The sequence below is a fragment of the Mesoplodon mirus genome, assembly GCF_964341445.2.
Source record: "Mesoplodon mirus genome assembly, chromosome: 10".
NCBI classification, from domain to species: Eukaryota; Metazoa; Chordata; class Mammalia; order Artiodactyla; family Ziphiidae; genus Mesoplodon; species Mesoplodon mirus.
Window position 1 is genome coordinate 109,632,550 of NC_138986.1, and position 17,533 is coordinate 109,650,082.

Here is a 17,533-nt window from a genome sequence, read left to right on the forward strand (position 1 = left end):
AAAAGGTGAACTTGAAACTCAGGACCTTGCCTTGTCGCCAGAAACATCCAAGCTTGGATCAGTCTTTCTAAGACCAGATACTTGCTCTCTGAACTATTAGAGACTTGTCACATACACACAGGTAGAACAGGATTATTTCTATCTACCTGGGGACCTGGAGTCTTTCACATTGCTCCTGTTAAAACTCTCACAACAGCAAAACTTTACCTACAAAGGGTTCAAGCTATGACACTCCCAATTTCCACAAACCTCCTCAGCTCTTGTGAGTCACATGCAGCCAATTCCAGGAATTGGAAACATGGTTGTGAGGATGAAACTGACTTTGGGGCTCCCCTTGGATATGGTCTTCCAGACTTACCAAAAGGCCATTAAGAGGACGGTTTACCCCACCTCAGGGAAACCCGAGGCAGTACTTGCAGTCAAGGGCTGGCCATGGCTTCTGAGCTACATCCAAAAAGAATTTCATACTGTACCTGGATCTGCTGAAGCCATTTCTGACTGTCCGAGAGCCAGCATGTACCGCTCCTCAACTGCCTCCATTGTGGATCATCAGTAGGGCTGTCAGATTTAGTAAATAAAAGTACAGGATACCCAGTTAAACTTGAACTTCACATGAATAATAAGTCATTATTTTTAGTATAAGTACATCCTATGAACTATTTGGGGCATACTTATCTTAAAAATATACTTGTTTTTCTGACATTCATATTTATCTAAACAGCCTATATTTTATCTGTCAACCCTACCCTTCAGAAATGATGGAGGCTCATAGAGATCCAGGAGACGCCTCAGCGCCTCCTCAGCTTTTATTTCTACGTCCTGGACAGCGAGCACGTACCTTCCACTCCCAGTCATTGGCTAGAATGGAGGATATTCTCTGTTTTAGAGCTTTTTCTACTTGTCATTGTTATTATCTTCCTTATTTTAAAGAGATGTTTCTTTTCTCCCAAACTTAATAGCTCATCCAAAAGTATTTCAAAGTTCATTAGACAAGGGAAAAACAACATGGTTCTGAAAAGTGAAGGAAACCGCCTGGTGTTTAGTCAAGAAGTAGTAGGGAGATTGAAAAAGCCAAACTTAATAAGTAAATCTCTCCAAGGGTATTTTCAGAGCTTGATACCCTCCCACACCCTGAAAATATTATTACATCAAGAATGTAGAACTGCTAACCAAATGTAAGGCTCCCATATGATTCTATCAAACTGAGGAAGCTTCTTTACTAAGCAGTGAGCACACTTGCTGCCCCAGGGACCTTGGCAGTTGCAACGTAGGGCTCTTCCCTTTGGGATGGAAACAGCAAGTTTTCCTGTGGTCTACACACTGGCCCCCAAAATACTACACTCCCAATACTTGTCAACTTTAAGTATTTTTCTACATATCTCCATTTTTCTGTTACTATTTGGACTACATCCTAGACTTGACACTACGTAAATTGCATTCAAGAAGCTATTTTTAAAAGTTGGTAGGAAACCTTAAATCTATAGCTTGCAGTCCCTGGCTTACTTTCATCCAGGTGCATAAGGGTTTTCAAAAGTAGTCAGGTTAGTTACCCCATATCACAGCCCCACGCTTGTGTCACAGGTATAAAAATGGAACATGCTATTTAAGGTTTTAGTTGCCAAATCATCAAGCCTCCCAGACAGAGGCAATAGAGCAAAATGCTTACAGAGGCATGGATTTTGATTTGCTCCAGTGTCTTGGGCAAGTCACTTGGCCTCTGTATTTATTTGTACTTATCTGCACTTATCTGTCACTTGGGGGTCATAATTGTACCTGGTCCATGGGTACGTTGTACAAATGATCTGTAAGGTAGTTACAAGAAACCGACACAGAGTAAGCACTCCACAGACATTGGCTATTAGCTATTGGAAATAGTTCTCCGTGAAACAGATGACTTTATCAGTGGATGACACGGTGGGAGACAGTGAATCACAGAATCACAGCATGTTGAAAGTGACCTAGTTCACACTCTTATGTGAAAAGAAGAAAAGTGTGCATGGGTAGAAAATGTCTGAAACTTTACCTAACAAATAGTTCATCATGTTAGCATGGAGGATTAGAATAAATCAGGAAAGGAGGAAAGAAAAACTTGAGTGTCATTCAATTTCTCTATCATTTGTGTTTCTACACTGAGACTCTGAATACACTGGAAGTGCAAATTTTTTTAATGTGGCGGGATAAAGGTTTTCAAGGTTTCCTGATCCATCCATATTATTATCTCAGAATTGCTGGCAGTTCTTGCCATCTTCGGATCTACACCCATGTGAGTCAGTGGGCCATTCTGGACGGAGGAGATAATAGAGCAGAAGTGAAGTGAGAGGAAAGGAGAGAAAAGATTTTCTCTTTTCTCTTCAAAGAGGAAAGGTCTTTGGAATGGGAACAACTCACAACCAAACTTTGGGGAAAGGATGTGATGGAAAACGAGACAAACATCCTACCCCTGTGATGAGAAGGATTCCCTGGGCTGGATGGAGGGAGGTCACAGGTGGCTGGCGAGGAAACCAACTAGCGAGAAACACACACAAGGGCAGAGTAAACACCCTGAGGCCACTCAGCCTGACTCCATGCAAACATATGTCCAGCAGACAGCCCTTCACCTGTGGCTCCCCAGCAAGACAGGTACCTCGGGGGTGCCAACTCATTCTGAGTCCATTATGCCTGGCCATTCATAAACCGCTGTCTAACGTGTGAGGAATAAACTCTCAATGTGTATGAGGAAATTGGGGAAGGAGATTGAAAAGTTACTTAAACGAAAGAAAAGAAGTTCAGGAAGGCAGGATGGTAGAGAGACAAGAAAAAGACCTTAAAAGATAGAAAGGATTTGCCAAAGAAGAGAAAGAAAAAGAAATGATTCCGAATGGGTTAACCTGCAGCTAGGAAGTTAAGGAAGATTATTGATGGGTGAAGACTATGGAATAAAGTGAACAAAATTTATCAGAAGTTGCTGAGAATATGCTAAGCAGCATGATTATCAAATTATGAATTGGCTGCAATGGCATTCTAGGGGAGCACTAGGAAGGGGAAGCAAATGTTCCTGAGATGACAGTAGCAGGTGGAAAGTTGTTTCAGGGGAAGATCAGTCTTGCAGAGGGTGTATCAGAGTAGGGCAAGTGTGAGCAAGCAAGGAAATACTAAGTGTATATGGTTCCTTCACTGAGTGCACCCAGCCCCGTGGTCAGCCTTGAGAACAAGCAGCACTTCAGGTACTGGAGCTACATTTCAGTCATCAAGACTTGAGAAGACACCCTTAACTCAGGTCTTCTCTTCAAACTCCATCGTTCCTTCTTGACCTTCATTTGGCCTCTTCACTTACCCTCAAGCTGTGGACTGAGGCCACAGAGCAAGATGGATCACTAGTGTCCTCCATCCCCGAGAGACTGTGGTTCACATCAGTGGAGCACCAAAGGCAATAACCAAGTAACAGACACAAGAGTGTATGAAGAAGAAGAGATTCTGATAAGGCTTTCTGTGACAGTGTGGGCCAAGTCGGATCTATATGGCTGGTATCACGTGAATTATGAGCAGCCTTAGGGGAGAAGTTCTCAGAAGGCAGAGCCTGGCTCTCTAGAGGCTCTGTGTCCTCAGAGCCCACTCCAAGACCTCAGTTACAGCTTCGGCCCCCAATATCTCTCCCTCTGCCTGCTCACAGTTTTTGAAGTCTTCTTTCCTCCACATTTCTCTTGAGAGGTGGAGGAGGAAGATGAGCTTCAGGCCAGCTCAGACTCCCCTGGGATCCCAGCAGGATGCCTATCATTAACCTCCCACCTTCTAGGAAGCTCCTAAGATCTTCACATTTGGGGCAGTTCTCATTTCAGCTGTGCTTCAAATTGCTGGCTGGAGACGGCCTGTTGGAACGTGGCAAAAAGCAAGTAGCAGTCCTTCGGGCAGCCTGGCCCTTCTCGACTGTCAGACATCTTCAGGGATATTCTAGGAAATGTTGTTTGTTCTAGAGAAGGGAGGGAAACAATCCAATTGTCCAATAATGCTTGAATGGAAAATAAATGATGCTATATGCATGTGATCAAATAATATCAAACAGTCAAAAATCAAAGACCTAGATCTATATGGATTCACGTGGATAAATCTTGAAAACATAATATTGATTGAAAGAAAATAAGATAAAGAATGTTAGATTGTGATAACAGGTATGTAATATTTAAATATTTAAATCAATTCAACATATTGCTTCTATACATAGAGATGCAAGAAAATAAACTTTATCCAAAGAACACATTATTTACATTTAATATGCTCATTTATCTAGGAGACCCAAAAGAACCCACAGATAAACTAGCAGGAACTAATAAGACGGTTCAACAAGGCACACACATACAAGATCAATAAATTTTAGAAGTCAATCAGGCTCCTCTACACTGGCGATAACAAATTAGAAACTGTAAAAGAAAATAAGAAAAAAAGAAGATCTAAAAATAGTCACAAGAGCCATATAAATTATTTAGAGCTAAGCATACGTAGAAGGCAATATAACTAACAAACTGAGTACGAACAGATAAACTCCGCCCAACCCAAGGTTAGGAAAAGACTGTTGTTACTTTATGAGAACAGACCCTCTTCTTACGGAGCAGATCAGTAAGTGAGAGTGAATCAAAGAAACACAGCATTTGAAAAGTCAGCTAGTCCAAGCCTCTTGATCGCACATACAGAAGCTGAAGCCCAGATAGGTTGAGTTACTTGCTAAAGGGCCCAATGTCCTGACTCAAGGACTAGCATTTTTCACTCAGTCGCAAGACACAATCAAATGCAGTACCTTGGAAAGAGATGGGGAAAAAATGAAGAAATCAATTATATAGTTCCTCATCTTTAAGTACAGAAAGAGCCGTGACAAAATTACACGTATTGAGGGAAAATTGAAGTGCAGAGTTTAAAATGTCAATAATCCACAGGGAAACTGGAGACCATTTAAAATATTCATATTAAATCTCTCTAGAAAAGACATTAAAAGATCTCCAATCAAGACAAAAGACCTGTATGCAGAAAATTATAAGACACTGATGAAAGAAATTAAAGATGATACAAATAGATGGAGAGATGTACCATGTTCTTGGATTGGAAGAATCAACATTGTGAAAATGACTCTACTACCCAAAGCAATCTACAGATTCAATGCAATCCCTATCAAACTACCACTGGCATTTTTCACAGAACTAGAACAAAAAATTTCACAATTTGTATGGAAACACAAAAGACCCCGAATAGCCAAAGCAATCTTGAGAACGAAAAATGGAGCTGGAGGAATCAGGCTCCCTGACTTCAGACTATACTACAAGGCTACAGTAATCAAGACAGTATGGTACTGGCACAAAAACAGAAAGATAGATCAATGGAACAGGATAGAAAGCCCAGAGTTAAACCCACGGACATATGGTCACCTTATCTTTGATAAAGGAGGCAGGAATGTACAGTGGAGAAAGGACAGTCTCTTCAATAAGTGGTGCTGGGAAAACTGGATAGGGACATGTAAAAGTATGAGATTAGATCACTCCCTAACACCATACACAAAAATAAGCTCAAAATGGATTAAAGACCTAAATGTAAGGCCAGACACTATCAAACTCTTAGAGGAAAACATAGGCAGGACACTCTATGACATAAATCACAGCAAGATCCTTTTTGACCCACCTCCTAGAGAAATGGAAATAAAGACAAAAATAAACACATGGGACCTAATGAAACTTAAAAGCTTTTGCACAGCAAAGGAAACCATAAACAAGACCAAAAGACAACCCTCAGAGTGGGAGAAAATATTTGCAAATGAAGCAACTGACAAAGGATTAATCTCCAAAATTTATAAGCAGCTCATGCAGCTCAATAAGAAAAAAAACAAACAACCCAATCCAAAAATGGGCAGAAGACCTAAATAGACATTTCTCCACAGAAGATATACAGAGTGCCAACAAACACATGAAAGGATGCTCAACATCTTTACTCATTAGAGAAATGCAAATCAAAACTACAATGAGATATCATCTCACACCAGTCAGAATGGCCATCATCAAAAAATCTAGAAACAATAAATGCTGGAGAGGGTGTGGAAAAAAGGGAACACTCTTGCACTGCTGGTGGGAATGTGAATTGGTACAACCACTGTGGAGAACGGTATGGAGGTTCCTTAAAAAACTACAAATAGAACTACCATATGACCCAGCAATCCCACTACTAGGCATATACCCTGAGAAAACCATAATTCAAAAAGAGACATGTACCAAAATGTTCATAGCAGCCCTATTTACAATAGCCCGGAGATGGAAACAACCTAAGTGTCCATCATCGGATGAATGGATAAAGAAGATGTGGCACATATATACAATGGAATATTACTCAGCCATAAAAAGAAATGAAATTGAGCTATTTGTAATGAGGTGGATAGACCTAGAGTGTGTCATACAGAGTGAAGTAAGTCAGAAAGAGAAAGACAAATACTGTATGCTAACACATATATATGGAATTTAAGAAAAAAAAATGTCATGAAGAACATAGGGTTAAGACAGGAATAAAGACACAGACCTACTAGAGAATGGACTTGAGGATATGTGGAGGGGGAAGGGTAAGCTGTGACAAAGTGAAAGAGCGGCATGGACATATATACACTACCAAACGTAAGGTAGATAGCTAGTGGGAAGCAGCCGCATAGCTCAGGGAGATCACCTCGGTGCTTTGTGACCGCCTGGAGGGGTGGGATAGGGAGGATGGGAGGGAGACGCAAAAGGGAGGGGATATGGAAACATATGTATATGTATAACTGATTAAATTTGTTATAAAGCAAAAAAAAAAAAAAAAAAAATCTCCAATCAAAATGTGAATTTTATAATAGACATGGTATGATACAATTTATAATAGATATGGTATGAACCTTTCTATTTCACGGGAAAGCTTCGGCTGGGAAAAAGGAATTGTTCTTGAAAATGGGGCGTGTGCTACTGCAGACACTGTGCTCAACCTAGGTCCACCGAATGCTCTGATGTCATCACTGAGGTCACAGAATTCCACTGTGCACCTGGCAACCTTGCAAACATAACAGCCCTGGTGAGCACTAGGCAGTACTGCTGGTTCACTAAGTGGTACAAGTTTTTCAGCCATTTAGGAGACTTGACCATTTTTATTTGTATTGAATCATTTCAACGGATTGCCCAAGAGCCAAGAAGGGCCAACCTGTAGGGAAGAGGAGGAGTTGGACATCTCTTGAGGCATCTTCTAAGGGAGACTTCTAGTTGGTACGATGGAACGGCGACAAAAGAGGAAACATCTGGAAAATGAAGAGTCCCAGGAAACTGCCGAGAACGGTGGAGGTATGTGGGGGGCAACTTGTCTGGGGCACATGGGTTTCTGCCAAACTGAAGCTTCTCCAGGAAGCGGGGGACTGAGAACGTGTCACCTGTGAAGCAGGGAGCGAGAGACCTTGTCTCACTGATGCTGCCGTATCTATCCAGAGGGTCCCTGTGGTGTGAGACGGCACAGAATGGCCAGATGCCCCCTGGGAGATGGGAGGTCAGCTCCGCTGGTCTGAGGACTCTCTCCTGGGGCAGCCGGGCCTGGAGCTTTGTCGGACTCACAGCAGGCTGCATCCTGCTTGCACAGACCTAGAGGTGCAGCTTTTCTCAGACCCCGATTTCTCTCTTATTCTCTTGGATCTTTCCCTGGGGTCATGAGGTGGGGGATGTGAAGGATGCAAGGATGCTGAGAGAGACCCATGAGTTGCTTGGCCTCTTTTACCAAAGTGGAAAGAGAAGCCCCATGAGTTGAAGGCCCTGTTGAAAAATATCTTGACAAGTGGAATGCACTTTGAAAGAAGATTGTTTGTCTAGGGATGGTGTCATATTGAAAGCAAGGAGGATTTATTCCTTCAACAGGAAGAATTTCCCAAAGGAGATCAAGGGAAGGGAAGGGTTTTCCAGAGACTGAGACCGCGTGAGCGGGGGTGAGAAATGTCCTCAGGGTCCTGCGGGGAGCTCTGAGAGCCACGGGCCACGTGGTGCCTGCGTGCATTAAATGTAGGCGAGTAGCTTGCCCTGGGAGAGGGGTGGTCACCCCAGAGCTCCAGCTAGAGGCCTCTGCCCCAGATTAGAGCCCAGTAGCTCCTACCAGGCCCAGGGCCCTGGAGACTGTAGGATGGGCCCTGGGAATGGAGCTCTAGACAGCAGGCAGATTTCCAGGCAGTGGCTGGGACAGGCTGGGGAAGGCAATGACTGCCCCTGACCATTCAGAATATTTTGCTCTATGTTCCTGTGTGTGTGTGTGTGAGAGAGTGAGTGTGTGTGTGTGTGTGTGCGTGTGTGTGTGTGGTAGTGCAGAGAAGAGCGAGATGAATGGGTGTAGAGTGCTTACCAGATATAACATCTGTGTGGTAAAGTTCTTGTCACCCTGCCTGGAGCTGGCTGACACTCGGCGTACCTAGGAGTGTATACAGAATTCTTGTTAGGGGTGTTTTAGGAGACAGTAACTCATACACCCATGTACACTCTGATACAGCAAAAATATCACACACCCCACATATAACTTCCTTATTAAACCACACACAGCACATGGAGGTATATACACGCATCCCTCCTATACTACGTTCTCATACAACCCACCTGTATCACAATCCTCTCCTCCAACACCAAACGCTGGAGATGAGATATGTATATAGACACACACACTATATATATAGGACACACACACACACACACACTATATATACATGTATTTCCTCAACTCTTGCACAAACACAGCTAACTTCAGCCATCTCTAAATACCTCTGTAAGAACCAGTCACGTGTCATACACACCACCCTTATAACACATTCTTGAGTAATGCCAGACCCGCTTTGTACAAACCACAGGAAACCACAGTCTCAGTAACCCATGTCAGGATTGCCAGAGAAAATATGGGCTATCCAGTTCAATTTGAATTCCAGATAAACAACAAGTAATTTTTCAGTATCCGTATGTCCCACATATTGTATGGGCCCTACTTACACTAAAACTAAGTCAGGCCAAATACTGCATGGGAATACTTACACTAAAAAATTATTCTGGGTTTATCTGAAACTGAAATTTAACTGGGTGCCTTGTATTCTTGTTCGCTAAGTCTGGCAACCCTTATATACTTACCACCAGCTGATGTATTATATATTTATTGTAGTTTTGTTTAGTGTGTGTCTTCCCCTACTAGAATGTGCAGCGTTACCAAAGACTACAACAATGCAAGAGTGCCGGATACACAGGAGTAGCTGCTTACTGAATCTTGGTGAATGAATGAATGAACACGCACCATAAATACAAGCCACACCATGTAATGAGGAAAAGTTACATGTCCCAGAATTCCTGACTTGTGAACAGAAACCATGCACACAAAGGCCACAGACACAGATAGACACGTCTGCACTGTGCTCCCCATGCCAACCCCACACTTACCACAGACTTAACTGATACACATCACTCACTCTTCCCACACACTCACAGTCACCACCGAGGCCTACATTACCAACTAGACAGTGAGAGAATAAGTATTGATTGGAATTAAATCCTGGAGGATCCACTGGGAACCACACTCTCAACTGTGTGTATTCACTGCACCTGACACGTGTCACACACTCAGTAAATATCGGTGGACAGAGGACTGATGAACCCACCCTGAGCCTTTCATTCCTCCCTCAGGACTCTCGAAGTCACAAGAGGATCCCCCTCGGCTTGGATCCACAGTGGTGGCCCAAGGCTGCAGCTCAGGGGCAGGGGAGGTCTCCTCTGCCTCTAAATACTTCTTCTGTACTTCTACTCTGCGCAAGCTCAGCTATGCTGGTAAGGGCGCGGGGCTCCTCAGGTGAGGGGGTGCTTGGCTGTGAGGCAGGAGGCACACAGATCCCAGGGAGGCTGAGAGGAAATCCAGGGTCATCAGAGGTGATGAGGGCTCTGTGGAGGAGCCTGGGCAGGATGCCTGAGCTGTTCCGAGGGCATGGATGCCAGCTGAGTGTGGGAGTGTGTGTGTGAATACTGCTACTACCATGGTGGGGAAGTCAAGGAGCAGGGGCCGGAAAGGTCTGGGCTTGAGGTGGAGGGAAGAGGGACCAGATTAAGCATCTTCAGAGGAAAATGTAGGCTTTGTCTTTGCCTTTGCTTCCAGAGAAGGACAGAGTTCTGCATTATCCACCTCCAGCCTGAGAGCAGGACCATCCAGCTCAGGTGTACACAGCTCACACATACACGTGCCCTCCAGGCACAGCCCTTCTCAGTGCACATCAACCCCAAGCACGTGCTCCACAGTACTCTCCTGCACCACAGCCCCATTCCACAAGGAATGCACCACCGATATTCCCAAACTCACACTCCTCGTCGTACACGCATCCAGCCGCATCCCTCACATACTACAGCCCTCACCACCATACTCCACACCCCTGTATATAGACACCGCTCCAGTATCCCCCCCCACGCACATTAAAAGCCCCCAGATGACACCCGATACACCACTCCGTCCTACGGCCAACAGACACCAAGCTCACGACATAGCTATGTCGTGCCAATGTCCCTCTCTCGTCTACCACACCTGCTCCCTCAGCTTCCGGCATGGCCCATGCATGTTATTATGATTTTCATTTCCTTTTTCAGGAATCCGGAGATTTCATCGAGACACTGCCCAGCCTAGACCACCCCTAGCCCAGGATCAGGAAGAAGGAGAGACCGCTTCCCCATCACACTGTGTCTCCTCCTCACCCTCTTCACCCTGTAAGAACTATCTGCACCCAGACAAAGAGGAAAGGGGCATGAAAATATACTACATGCAGGTACAAGTGAACAAGGGTGTCGCTGTCTCCTGGAAGACAAAGAAACCCTTGGGGTTGCCTGAAAAGCAGCTGACGATAGAAGAAGTGACCCTTCCTGAGGATGTGTGCGCAGTAGCCACTGACCCCTCTTCTGATGTGTCCACCAAAAGCCTCCTGTCTGACAGTGAGCCCACTGGGGAGGAGAAAGAGTATGAGGAAAGGGCAGAGCCAGGCAGCCCATCAGGGCCACCTGCTGTCGAGGAGAGACCCAGCGCCAAGACAGCGGACTGGATGCTGACCATGGAGACTAGCTTCAGGTGCATGGCTTGCTGCCGGGTCTTCCCCACCTTGGAGATCCTCCAGCAGCACGTGAAGTTCGGCGTCCTGCAGGGCTTCAGCTGCCGTGTCTTTCATCTCAACATGGCCCAGTGGATGGGCAATGTGGAATCCGAGAGCACCCCTGAGGAGGAGGAGGAGGAGGAGGAGGAGGAGGAGGAGGATGAAGAGAAGCAAGAAGAAAAGGAGAATGAGGGAGAGCAGCCCACGGGGGAAGGCCCCAGCCCAAAGAGACCCCGCAGGCAGGGTCTTTTCTCTCCTTTGAGTTCCAAACAGCAACTGAGATTCATGGGACAGAAGATCCTGGAAGACGGTGTGGCCGTCCCTTGGAAGAGGTAAGGCTTGAGGCTGGCAGTCTTCTGAGCCTATGTCACGAGGGCCCAGAGGAGTCTAAGGGAAGGGGCCGCACACATGTGCTGGTTGACCTAATGGCTCTGCAGTTGCATCAAATGGGACACACCCAGCACTAACAAAGGCATTGACCTCTGTTGACGTAAACAAGAAGGTGGAGCCTTTTCCTAGGAGTTTTCTCAGGGTCTGCACGATGGACCTGAACTCTTAGAGGACGTACTGCCAGCAGCTCCTTCTCGGCAGAGAGAGCCAGGAGTGGTCTCAAGAGAGGACAGGGGCCCTTGCAGGACCAGAACTTTGAGGTCTGAGAGCCTTGGGCCTGAGCCGAGATCTCACCCTGACCACTGGACCTAGCCTTCTGTGACAAAGGGGAATAGGAAAGAGAGTCAGGTGGAAATGAGGTCCCCCGAGATATGGAAATGTTCCAGAACCTTCGTGGCGTGGTAGTTGATCTGGAGCCAAGCTCACTGTGGTGTGTGTGGCTCTGAGCATTAAGGCAATGCTGGAGGGTAACCCTGACCAGCAGAGCTTGGAGTGCTTCTTGTCTCTTCCTGTTCTACCTCATTTGCTTTATCCCTTCCAGGGAGAAGAAAGGACCCTCGGGAGAGTAGCAGACAGAATGCCGTGGTCTGAAGGAGGATGAAGGGACCGGCACTCAGTCTAACATCATATGACAATAGAAGCGTCCTATGCAATAAAGGGCATTTTCCAAACCTTTCCTGGAGCTTTGATTTAATGACATTTTTCTATCTATGCATCTATCTGTCAGCTACATCTGTATCTTTCAAGGTTTGTGAACAAGCTTTCACATAAGCACTAGAGACGTCCGCCAGCATTTTCCCGAAGAGGCCTGCAAATTGCTGGGGACTCCTCACAAATAGGGAACGGCCACAACCCCTGCCACACAGACTCTGCGCGTGGCCCTCCTGACGTACTCCCACTCTCTCTCTGAATTTCCCAACGTCTGAGATGAGGGTGCTGGCTGGAGGCAATGATCACGTGCAGGCTGAACCTTCTCCAGATTCTGATTCTCTTCCTGGGCCTATCGTCCTCAAGCACAGTTTCCATGTGCCTGGCCACACTGATCTCTCTCCTTCAGTCCTTCCCTCCCTCCCTCTCCTGCCTCCCAGTGCAGAGAATACTTTTTTGCATTTGAGACGACATTTATTTTTTGTTCACAGAATTCTCACCTGTTTTACTGTGGCCTCCGTTGTGAACATTCCAAAGCTGAGAATTTTCTTTTTTTCTCCCTCATTTCTGCTGAGTCTTTACCTTCCTAATGCAGTGAGCTCACAGTGCCTAGCTGACTGGATGAGGAAAAAAAATCCAGGGAGCAAAGAGAAATAATAAAAGAATATATCAGTTAATTTTTCATAGTGTTATCCAACTACATAGTTTTAAAATTTTGGAATAATATTAGGAAACTTCTCTTTATAAAAAACTGAATTATTGGGCTTCCCTGGTGGAGCGGTAGTTAAGAATATGCCTGCGAATGCAGGGAACATGGGTTCGAGCCCTGGTCTGGGAAGATCCCACGTGCCACGTATTAACTAAGCCCACGCGCCACAACTACTGAGCCTGTGCTCTAGAGCCCGTGTGCCACATCAACCGAGCCCACGTGCCACGACTACGGAAGCCTGCGTGCCTAGAGCCCATGCTCTGCAACAAGAGAAGCCACTGCAATGAGAAGCCCGTGCACCACAGCCAAGAGGAGCCCCGGCGCACTGCAACTAGAGAACACCCGCTAGCAGCAACAAAGACCCAATGCAGCCCAAAATAAATTAATTAATTTAAAAAAATTGAATTAGTTTCAAGGGTACAATGTATAAAAGTACAATAAAAGCCCCCCTTCATAACCCCCCAACCCCACTCTCAAGATGGAATAGATATGCTGTGATACAATTTATAGTCGTAGTACTACTACTCCTCCCACCGCATCCGAAATCCTCTGAGCCAGGTGCAGCAGCTTCATTTCACAATGCTAGGACCCGCCACAAGACAGATGATAATCCCTTTGGACATTTCAAGGAGCGGCACCAGGGGAACAGTACCTGGGAAATGCCACTGACAGCTCAGAATATCCATGGCATTTCTAGAGCCTCGGCACTGCTCTCGCTCTGGGAATGAAGGTCCAAAAAGTACATCGGAGAATGTTCATAGTTGTAAACAAGCTCCACCTTTGAAACACAATCTACATAGAACCACATATACAAGCCTGCACAATGGATGAAGCCAAGGTCTCCTCCATGATTTCCCTTCTGACCACCTTATTGTCTCCTCAACCATAAAAGGTGAACTTGAAACTCAGGACCTTGCCTTGTCGCCAGAAACATCCAAGCTTGGATCAGTCTTTCTAAGACCAGATACTTGCTCTCTGAACTATTAGAGACTTGTCACATACACACAGGTAGAACAGGATTATTTCTATCTACCTGGGGACATGGAGTCTTTCACATTGCTCCTGTTAAAACTCTCACAACAGCAAAACTTTACCTACAAGGGTTCAAGCTATGACACTCCCAATTTCCACAAACCTCCTCAGCTCTTGTGAGTCACATGCAGCCAATTCCAGGAATTGGAAACATGGTTGTGAGGATGAAACTGACTTTGGGGCTCCCCTTGGATATGGTCTTCCAGACTTACCAAAAGGCCATTAAGAGGACGGTTTACCCCACCTCAGGGAAACCCGAGGCAGTACTTGCAGTCAAGGGCTGGCCATGGCTTCTGAGCTACATCCAAAAAGAATTTCATACTGTACCTGGATCTGCTGAAGCCATTTCTGACTGTCCGAGAGCCAGCATGTACCGCTCCTCAACTGCCTCCATTGTGGATCATCAGTAGGGCTGTCAGATTTAGTAAATAAAAGTACAGGATACCCAGTTAAACTTGAACTTCACATGAATAATAAGTCATTATTTTTAGTATAAGTACATCCTATGAACTATTTGGGGCATACTTATCTTAAAAATATACTTGTTGTTTTTCTGACATTCATATTTATCTAAACAGCCTATATTTTATCTGTCAACCCTACCCTTCAGAAATGATGGAGGCTCATAGAGATCCAGGAGACGCCTCAGCGCCTCCTCAGCTTTTATTTCTACGTCCTGGACAGCGAGCACGTACCTTCCACTCCCAGTCATTGGCTAGAATGGAGGATATTCTCTGTTTTAGAGCTTTTTCTACTTGTCATTGTTATTATCTTCCTTATTTTAAAGAGATGTTTATTTTCTCCCAAACTTAATAGCTCATCCAAAAGTATTTCAAAGTTCATTAGACAAGGGAAAAACAACATGGTTCTGAAAAGTGAAGGAAACCGCCTGGTGTTTAGTCAAGAAGTAGTAGGGAGATTGAAAAAGCCAAACTTAATAAGCAAATCTCTCCAAGGGTATTTTCAGAGCTTGATACCCTCCCACACCCTGAAAATATTATTACATCAAGAATGTAGAACTGCTAACCAAATGTAAGGCTCCCATATGATTCTATCAAACTGAGGAAGCTTCTTTACTAAGCAGTGAGCACACTTGCTGCCCCAGGGACCTTGGCAGTTGCAACGTAGGGCTCTTCCCTTTGGGATGGAAACAGCAAGTTTTCCTGTGGTCTACACACTGGCCCCCAAAATACTACACTCCCAATACTTGTCAACTTTAAGTATTTTTCTACATATCTCCATTTTTCTGTTACTATTTGGACTACATCCTAGACTTGACACTACGTAAATTGCATTCAAGAAGCTATTTTTAAAAGTTGGTAGGAAACCTTAAATCTATAGCTTGCAGTCCCTGGCTTACTTTCATCCAGGTGCATAAGGGTTTTCAAAAGTAGTCAGGTTAGTTACCCCATATCAGAGCCCCACGCTTGTGTCACAGGTATAAAAATGGAACATGCTATTTAAGGTTTTAGTTGCCAAATCATCAAGCCTCCCAGACAGAGGCAATAGAGCAAAATGCTTACAGAGGCATGGATTTTGATTTGCTCCAGTGTCTTGGGCAAGTCACTTGGCCTCTGTATTTATTTGTACTTATCTGCACTTATCTGTCACTTGGGGGTCATAATTGTACCTGGTCCATGGGTACGTTGTACAAATGATCTGTAAGGTAGTTACAAGAAACCGACACAGAGTAAGCACTCCACAGACATTGGCTATTAGCTATTGGAAATAGTTCTCCGTGAAACAGATGACTTTATCAGTGGATGACACGGTGGGAGACAGTGAATCACAGAATCACAGCATGTTGAAAGTGACCTAGTTCACACTCTTATGTGAAAAGAAGAAAAGTGTGCATGGGTAGAAAATGTCTGAAACTTTACCTAACAAATAGTTCATCATGTTAGCATGGAGGATTAGAATAAATCAGGAAAGGAGGAAAGAAAAACTTGAGTGTCATTCAATTTCTCTATCATTTGTGTTTCTACACTGAGACTCTGAATACACTGGAAGTGCAAATTTTTTTAATGTGGCGGGATAAAGGTTTTCAAGGTTTCCTGATCCATCCATATTATTATCTCAGAATTGCTGGCAGTTCTTGCCATCTTCGGATCTACACCCATGTGAGTCAGTGGGCCATTCTGGACGGAGGAGATAATAGAGCAGAAGTGAAGTGAGAGGAAAGGAGAGAAAAGATTTTCTCTTTTCTCTTCAAAGAGGAAAGGTCTTTGGAATGGGAACAACTCACAACCAAACTTTGGGGAAAGGATGTGATGGAAAACGAGACAAACATCCTACCCCTGTGATGAGAAGGATTCCCTGGGCTGGATGGAGGGAGGTCACAGGTGGCTGGCGAGGAAACCAACTAGCGAGAAACACACACAAGGGCAGAGTAAACACCCTGAGGCCACTCAGCCTGACTCCATGCAAACATATGTCCAGCAGACAGCCCTTCACCTGTGGCTCCCCAGCAAGACAGGTACCTCGGGGGTGCCAACTCATTCTGAGTCCATTATGCCTGGCCATTCATAAACCGCTGTCTAACGTGTGAGGAATAAACTCTCAATGTGTATGAGGAAATTGGGGAAGGAGATTGAAAAGTTACTTAAACGAAAGAAAAGTAGTTCAGGAAGGCAGGATGGTAGAGAGACAAGAAAAAGACCTTAAAAGATAGAAAGGATTTGCCAAAGAAGAGAAAGAAAAAGAAATGATTCCGAATGGGTTAACCTGCAGCTAGGAAGTTAAGGAAGATTATTGATGGGTGAAGACTATGGAATAAAGTGAATAAAATTTATCAGAAGTTGCTGAGAATATGCTAAGCAGCATGATTATCAAATTATGAATTGGCTGCAATGGCATTCTAGGGGAGCACTAGGAAGGGGAAGCAAATGTTCCTGAGATGACAGTAGCAGGTGGAAAGTTGTTTCAGGGGAAGATCAGTCTTGCAGAGGGTGTATCAGAGTAGGGCAAGTGTGAGCAAGCAAGGAAATACTAAGTGTATATGGTTCCTTCACTGAGTGCACCCAGCCCCGTGGTCAGCCTTGAGAACAAGCAGCACTTCAGGTACTGGAGCTACATTTCAGTCATCAAGACTTGAGAAGACACCCTTAACTCAGGTCTTCTCTTCAAACTCCATCGTTCCTTCTTGACCTTCATTTGGCCTCTTCACTTACCCTCAAGCTGTGGACTGAGGCCACAGAGCAAGATGGATCACTAGTGTCCTCCATCCCCGAGAGACTGTGGTTCACATCAGTGGAGCACCAAAGGCAATAACCAAGTAACAGACACAAGAGTGTATGAAGAAGAAGAGATTCTGATAAGGCTTTCTGTGACAGTGTGGGCCAAGTCGGATCTATATGGCTGGTATCACGTGAATTATGAGCAGCCTTAGGGGAGAAGTTCTCAGAAGGCAGAGCCTGGCTCTCTAGAGGCTCTGTGTCCTCAGAGCCCACTCCAAGACCTCAGTTACAGCTTCGGCCCCCAATATCTCTCCCTCTGCCTGCTCACAGTTTTTGAAGTCTTCTTTCCTCCACATTTCTCTTGAGAGGTGGAGGAGGAAGATGAGCTTCAGGCCAGCTCAGACTCCCCTGGGATCCCAGCAGGATGCCTATCATTAAGCTCCCACCTTCTAGGAAGCTCCTAAGATCTTCACATTTGGGGCA